At 42.3% G+C, this 8,074-nt stretch overlaps 1 long non-coding RNA gene and 1 other non-coding gene across 2 annotated transcripts; both read left to right on the forward strand.

The window, feature by feature from the left end:
* Positions 1 to 321: 321 nt before the first annotated feature.
* On the forward strand, positions 322 to 2,486 carry LOC147629366 (uncharacterized). Its single transcript, XR_015267938.1, has 3 exons — positions 322 to 932; positions 1,017 to 1,091; positions 1,175 to 2,486. It is a non-coding gene; the product is annotated as an uncharacterized LOC147629366 (long non-coding RNA).
* LOC147629367 (U1 spliceosomal RNA) lies at positions 393 to 554 on the forward strand. The gene has a single exon (XR_015268018.1). It is a non-coding gene; the product is annotated as a U1 spliceosomal RNA (small nuclear RNA).
* Positions 2,487 to 8,074: the final 5,588 nt, after the last annotated feature.

Below are 8,074 nucleotides of genomic sequence, written 5' to 3' on the forward strand. Positions count from 1 at the left end.
TGATGAAGAAAAAATTGATGACTGTAGACGCGAGGCCGTTTTTATGTGTGAGTGTGATAAGCGGTGATGTGGCCTTGTGTCACTGCCCCAGGGAGGGTACGTGATGTGTGAAAGAAGATAAGCCTATAAAAGGCAGTGTACTCTTTGAGGCTCATATAAGAGCAGTACAGGTGATTGCGTACACCATGTAGTAGAGTATGGAAGTCTTTTCCCCCATGCATGTCCACAAGATACTTGTAGTAGTAGAGAGAGCTTAGCTTATTCCAAGCCTCAAGGAAGTACGACTCTTTTTGAGGGTAGTGCTGCGCGTGTCGTGGGAAAGGTCCCATAAGAGGTTGGCGTGGCTGGTTGACAGGCGCCTACTAAAGAGCGTCCACGCGCGGCTGGAAGGTATACTTACCTGGGCGGGGTCGATCGGTGATCAGGAAGGCCGATGGCCTAGGGTCGGCCTCTCCATTGCACTCCCGGACGGGCTGCACCCTAGCATCTCCCCAACGGGGAGAGTGCACGTCATAATTTGTGGTAGCGGGGGCTCGCGTTCGCGCGGCCCCCGCCCAAAACCAAACTCCAAACCGCGCAGCGCCAGCAGCAGGCCATTTGGGCTACCGGCTGTTTGCATACTCTGAGACAGACCGCTGTTTGCATACCCTACGTCGGAGAAGGAGACAGAGTCCAGACCACCCTTTCCATGCTGCTGCTGTTGTTGAGGCAAAAGGCGACATGAGCCCCAGCAATGTTGGATTACGCATCCGTCATGGGATCTGTCAGCAGGAGGAGCACTTGACATGAATGAATAGCCTCTGCCTTTCTAGTCTAGAGTTCTGTGATCTTACACTTCCTACCTGCTCATATCTGCCTACTGCCAGTTACGGACAGCCACCTCGGCTAGCAGCACTGGACCGCGCAGGGGACTCCATGGACCTCATCCACATGTTTGTTCTGAACCATTGCTGCTCTTGATTTTGCCCCGGATGGTGTTCTCTCTTCCTGACATTCCTCTCTTGCTCTCCTTACAGGATAAAGGAGGAGGCTTTGGATCATCGGTTTCCACCACAACCACACATGGCAGATTCATCCCTGGTCCCCCCCAGGTTCTCCTTCTTGCTTAGTTAGTTAGCCCCACACTTCATTGGCTGTGAGATCTCTCCACTCATTTGAAGCTTCTCAATATCAGGAGGTGGACGCAACAGTGAAGCAGCAGTCAGAGCAAGGGCCAAGCCTGCAGCTGAAGGCGAAATTGCGAGGGAATCAAAGGACATGAGCATGGGGCATCTCTCTGTTTGTTGATCATTTTTTTCCCATACACTCGTCGAAATTGTTTGTTGTTGTAAACTTGAGCTTGGCTTGACACCATATTGGAGGAGATACTTGTGTGTGTGTGTGTGGTAAACTTGAGCTTGGCTTGCCACCATATCGGAGGAGATACTTGTGTGTGTGTGTGTGTGTTTGCGTAAGTCCTCCATTGCCATTCTCTCTTTAGACTCTGTTGGTCTACAATTGCTTAAACCCTAGCAAGTTCCCGCCATTCCATCTGTGTGTGTTGATTGTTTGGCTAGGGAAGCAGCCCGTAGAGTCAAGAGAGCACATCCGGGTTTGAAGAAAGTTCGATTTTGTGTTAGTTTGTCCCAAGGTTCTTGTGAACATTTATTTTGCAGCATCCCATGTATGTTGCCTGCATGACTAGGGTGGAACCAAGGGAACATGTAAGGGTTTGGGGAAAGTCTCTTTTACTACTCGGTACCATTTGTTTCTCTTTACAGGTGTGAAGGATCAGATGATGGTTGCCCCTTGACCCGTATGTTGACAGAGTAGATGGCTGTTAAGGCCCGCACGCAAGTCGAGCAGATGTTGGCTTTCCGTCAAGAGGTTGGTGCCTTGCGGGGCGGGAAATTTGGACCCACGGAGCTCGAACTCTGCATCCATTGTTGCCCGCCAATCCAAGCAGGAAGGCCACCACAAGCAAGAGGTGGACCAGCCTAAGCATGGTGATTGAGCAACATTTGGAAGGTTGCTTTTGGTGGTTTTAGGAATGCTCGGGCTGGCATGAGCCCCAGCATGGGAGTCGTCATTCGGATGGGTGATTCGGATGTATTCCGTGGACTTGGGTGGATGTGCGGAGGAGTTTTTCTCCCAAGTTTTGTTTGGAAGTGCCATTGCATGTCTTGGGCATGTGGCATGTTTCCGATGGGAAAGCTCCTCCTCTGTTTTTCTCGTGTCTCGGATTCGCCTCCTTTGACATTACCCAGAGATTCTGGTTGGGTGTAGCACATGGATATTTCCGTGGAGTCGGTGGATATTGGTCCGAGCATAGGGTGTTGAGGAGTTACTTGTGGATACAGGTTTGACTCAACAGTACTAAGGAGTGTTGTCTACTTTTATGATTCATTCATCCATATGAGCAGATGCACTAGTGGATGTTTTTTTTTGCAACTTCTGTAAAGGAATTTCTCGGGGTGTTCTCAATGACAGGTTTTAATTGGAGCTTCTAGAGGAGGATTCTCATTAATGGCAGGTGCTTCCTCGGGAGGTGCTTGATTAGGTGTCTTCTGTGGAGATGCATTTACAAGCTTCTGTGCTTACAAGGCGAGGAGCTTCAAAGTAGGACACAAAATGGTCTCCCAGTGCTTTGGACTTTCAATTTCATGGGTGAGACTGGAATGGAGTTTCTTGTGTGTTGCACCCATGTCTACTTTGTAGTGTCGTTTCAGTCTTAGTGGTGGGTAATCGAATGCACTTACGGATCGGCCGGGCAGCCACCATCAGGGACTGGCTGCCCCAGACAATGGACATGATGGGTGCTAGCAATAGGTTGGGTGCTAGTAGCCTAGTTGGCCAGGCTGGAGAGGACATGCTGGTTGTGCGTGGACTAGTAGGCAGAAGGCAGTGGGTTGGGATGCAGGGCTGGCTGGGTGATAGTAGTCAGCCTGCAGCAAAGAGCATGTCGGCTAATCCTTTGATAACTGTGGTCAATCAAGTAGACCCATAAAAGGGACCATAAAAGGCCCTATAAATAGGTGTGGCGTTTTCATCATGAGATATTCAGCCTTACATAGCAATCCAACAGCAAAGCAAGGGCCAACCATGCAGTTGAAGGAAAAATCTATAGGAGATTGTGGACATCACATTTGTCATCAACTTGGCTGCATTTGTCAGTTTGTTGAGGATTTTGTATATCTGAGGGAGTCGTCGTACATTGGATTTTTTCACACCAGAGGGAACCCTTTCAGATCATTCTACATGCCTGTAGATCACTTGAATGCATGTGCACGCATGCGCGCGCGCACACACAAGAAAAAGAAAAAAAGAGATTAACTGTTCACTAGCCATGCTTCATTCATATCGTCAAGTCATACACCAAAGAGAATCAAGTTACATAGCAAGAGTCTGCTTGACTCACTTTAATGCACTTCTTTATACATCTTGTTAGACATATATTAATTTAGTCCGAGGCACTTAGGCCTAGACCGGACATTACTAGTGTGTGCGCGGGCAGGGGCCTAGTGATATTAATTTAGTCCGAGGCACTTAGGCCTAGACCGGACATTACTAGTGTGTGCGCGGGCAGGGGCCCCCCTGCCCGCGCACACACTAGTAATGTCCGGTCTAGGCCTAAGTGCCTCGGACTAAATTAATATATGTCTAACAGTGGGCCCCTGCCCGCGCACACACTAGTAATGTCCGGTCTAGGCCTAAGTGCCTCGGACTAAATTAATATATGTCTAACATATCTACTTGTAAGAGAAATAATATATTTATACATAAAAATATAAAAAGCACATGGGATGAAGAGTACAAGGACAAGTCCCCTCCAAGATCACTTTAAGATCATTTGACAAAGTCCTGTAAAATAAAGAAAGTAACAACTAACGAAGCTACATTTGCATCTCTTTAATCTATCAAATGAGAAACTGATATTCATTCTCGTATTCTAATGATTGTGTCAACATTCCTCCAAAACCCCCACCTCTTCCCCTCCCTTGCTAATAAGCCTTAGACTCATTGCTAACTTAAAATAATCAATGTAATCTTACCTGTGATGATAGCGAAAAAGAAGAAGAAGAATTTAAAAAGGGGAATTCACTCGCAAAATGTATATCCCGTTTACTAACTTCATCATGTACTAACTATCCTTGCGGAGGAGCAATGACCATGACCATCATGCAACATCATAAACATTAACAAAACAACATTTCAATTCTCCCCCACAACAAAGTCTAGAAACTCAATCACAAGGATGCACTGTCACACGACATCATGAAGGGGGGAATGTCAATCCATTTTGTGGTTGATAAGAGTTGTCACTATAATTCTACATTGAATATACAGAGACCACAAGCATGTATGATCAATTTATGAAGCAATGGTTTCCAAATATATAACTTGGATGGGCACCCAAAAATGGTGGAATATTTATGACGATTCCTGCTCTAAGTGTGGGTGGCAACAAGCTAGAATGGATTACCTACTATGAATGTACTTCATGCATGTAATATGAGATTAAGCATTGTACAAGCAATAGACCACTAATGAACCTTGGATGCCCGATCGACCACAGTTTAAATGTGTGTGAATACTTATTGCCTTGTATATAAATCACTTTCTCTTATAATACAATATACTCTCCATTGTGCAATAGAGTCTTTCTCTTGTGTTAATTCTTTCTCTAATAATACATGATAGTGAGATTGTATGAGTGTTTTGAGGTGAGAAAGGAGGGATGAGGACCCATAGTCTAACATGACAACACGATAATGTGATAATGATCATGGTGGGAGATGGTGATAGAAATTCCTCTCCAAGGAGGTGTGGAGCTTGGAGACCTTGAGGGCTATAAGCTTGGCCATTGGAAATATCCCCATGGTGATTATAGCTTACATAGTGGATCTTGGAGACAATGAGGGTTATGAGCTCGACCATTGGTGAGATCCCCATGGTGATTATATCTTACTAAGGTAGTCTCTTGTGAATGTGTTTCTAGAGGAGGCCGAAAGTAGGCAATAACAGTACTGTGAGTTGAAAATCATCCTCTCCCCCATATCCTTCTCAGATTTGCCCAAGCTTTAGTTTATATCCATGAGTATATAACATGCATGAAATAGCATGATAATTTCCTCTTTTCGGTAGGTAATAAAACATTCTAAAAATAATGAATCGAACACCAATAATTAAGTTGTGGAGAATCACCTAGATTTAGGTTATGAGTAATTGTAAGACTAAGAAGAGTTATTTAAGTATTACTTAAACATGGTATGAATATTTCATTTACGAGCATTCACATGCATAAAGAGTTAGGTTGATTTACCATATAGGATAGATTTGTTAATCAAGCTTGAATATAAGGATAACTGCAACCGGAATCTTATTCTAGGATAGATTGTGGAAGAGTAGAGAATTCACAAGAATTGATTCAACCATAAAAACCATTGCTTTGCAAGCTTCAACTAAATCAAATCAATTGAAATTCAAACACTTAACAAAATTAAAATACTTAGCTCAATAGACCATGTTGGGTGCAATCTTCCCCTCTCTTGTGCGTGGCCTCTCCCCACACAAGAGTATTTTTTTATTAGCTTTCTTTTCACCAAAATTAGGCCATAGCTCCCAAAATATACAAGATGTGCTTTTTAGAGAGCACGGTACTCTTCTTTTACAAAAATAGAGTGTCAAATATTGGGACTAGGGTAAAGCCATAGGCTTTAATAAATTCCACATAATAAATGTATCTTTCCTAAAGTTCAAAAATGAAAAAATCATTTGCTAAGGTTGCAAGCTACTATGCTTGCCAAAAATGAAATGTGATGAATCAAGACATTTCTTTCAAAGTAAACTCTTTAGTTCCCATAGTCTTCATCACTTGAAAATATAAGCCCAATTAATAATTAAATTAATTTCACAAATATTTAAATAGGCACAAATCATAACCAACTCATGACTATCAGGCGTAAGTACTTCCAGGGATCACCCTACCAATACAAACCTAACTGAAATAATCATAGACGGCCTCAAACATACGTCATATACCGCACGTATTAATATTTATAGTGGTGTCATCCACGATATTCACCTAGCCGGCATGACGCAAGAGTAACCTAGGCGTCCCCAAATTACTCCAGAGGAAAAAAAGAAATAATATTCTTCTAGAGGACTTAAAATATATTCTCATAACATCCCTCTTGCTTGAGTTTGCAATTGTCCTCAATTGCGGATTTGCTGGGTTTGAAAAGAATGAAGAATTTCAGGGTAAACTCGGAAAAATTTCTCAGGCATCCATTTAGCATCTTCTTGAGGATGATTCTTAAAAGTCAAAAGATACTTGAAGTATTGATTACCTGTTCTTGTTGTTGTTATCTCTTGATCAATGATAGTATCAGGAACTAGTACTTCTTCCTCTCCTTCAATAAGAGGTGGTTCCTCATATGTTGGGTGAGTAGGAAGTGTTCCTCCTCAAGAGATGGATATGAAAAGAATTGTGGATATTCCAATTAGATGGAAGCTCTAGTCTATAGGCCACATCATTAATCTTTTGAAGGATTTTAAATGGCCCATAATATCTAGGCGCTAGCTTAACTGCAGGGAATTTGTCCACACACTTTAATCGCCGTTTTTCAATTCTCAAAAGTACATAATCACCTTCCTGAAATGAAAAATCTTTACGCTTCCTATTTGCTTGAGATGTATACTTCTCTTGAGCTCTTGCAATACAATCACGCACTTCAGATAAAATGCGATCAAAGTCTCTAACATATTGGTAGGCAGCTTCAATCTTATGAGAGAGTCTAGTAGCCGGAATAGGTAAAGCTCTACCATAGATAATCTCAAATGGTGCTCGACCAGTAGCAGAATGAGGAGTATTATTATAAGCAAATTGGAGTAGGTGTATGTACTTATCCCATGCACTAGGTTGCTGGGAAACATAGACTCTAAGCATATCTAAGATAGTGCTATTTGTGACTTCGGTCTGTCCATTCGATTCCGGATGGAAAGCCGTGGAAAAATCTAACTTAGTGCCTAAGTTTGAGAAAAGAGCAACCCAAAAGTGACTACAAATTTAGAATCTCTATCAGAAACTATCACTTTGGGTAGTCCATGATGAACAAAAATTTGCTTAACAAATATGTTCGCGGCTTGCTGAGAAGTTAGTGTCTTTTTACATGAAATGAAATAGGCTTGCTTACTAAACCTGTCCACTATTGTCCAAATCATGTCATGATGACTGGAAGTAGTAGGGAAGCCAGTAATGAAGTCCATAGACACTTGTTCCCATGGTCTATCAGGAATGGGTAGAGGCATAAGCAGTCCTAAAGCTTTGCCTTTGTAACTTTTAATTGCTTGGCAAATGTTACATTCAGCTACAAATTTAGCTACATCATTCTTCAAATGAGGCCAAAAGAATTCTCGAGAAACTACTTGAAGTGTTGCGGAAACTCCTCTATGTCCCACAAATGGTGGTTGGTGCATCTCTTCCAAGACAAGTTGTCTAACACACAATCTTTTCTCAAAGAAAAGATAGCCATCATTATGAGAATAACTTCCTTGAGGTGTCCAATTGTTTTCACGCAATTTGATCCATATTTTAGAAAAATCTGGATCTTCATAAGTTTCTTTCATAAGTACAAATGGTTCACTTTCAATAATGGAAATGTTGTTGATATTTGGTCTTCGACTCAAAGCATTGGCAACAACATTTTCTTTTCCAGGTTGGTATTGAATCATAGGTTGGAAACTTTGAATGAAAGATGCCCATTTGATGTGCCTATCTGAAATAAGGGGTTGCGAAAGCAAATGCCTAATGCTTTGTTGATCCGTCTTGATAAGAAATTCAGAACCCATTAGGTAATGCTTCCAGATTTTCAAAGCATGCACTACTGCTGCTAATTCCTTGTCATATGTGCTATAATTTTGCTTTGCAGGCTTAAGCTTTCTACTTTGATAAGCAATAGGATGGTTGTCTTGCATAAGAACAGCTCCAAATCCTTTGCCACTAGCATCAGTCACTACTATAAAGAATGGTCTTTGAAAATGAGGTAGTGTAAGAACTGGTGCTTGTGTTAGAGCATTCTTGAGTATTGCAAAA

This window comes from Cibotium barometz, chromosome 18 (genome assembly GCF_041138505.1).
Source record: "Cibotium barometz isolate CiBa-2024 chromosome 18, ASM4113850v1, whole genome shotgun sequence".
NCBI lineage: Eukaryota > Viridiplantae > Streptophyta > Polypodiopsida > Cyatheales > Cibotiaceae > Cibotium > Cibotium barometz.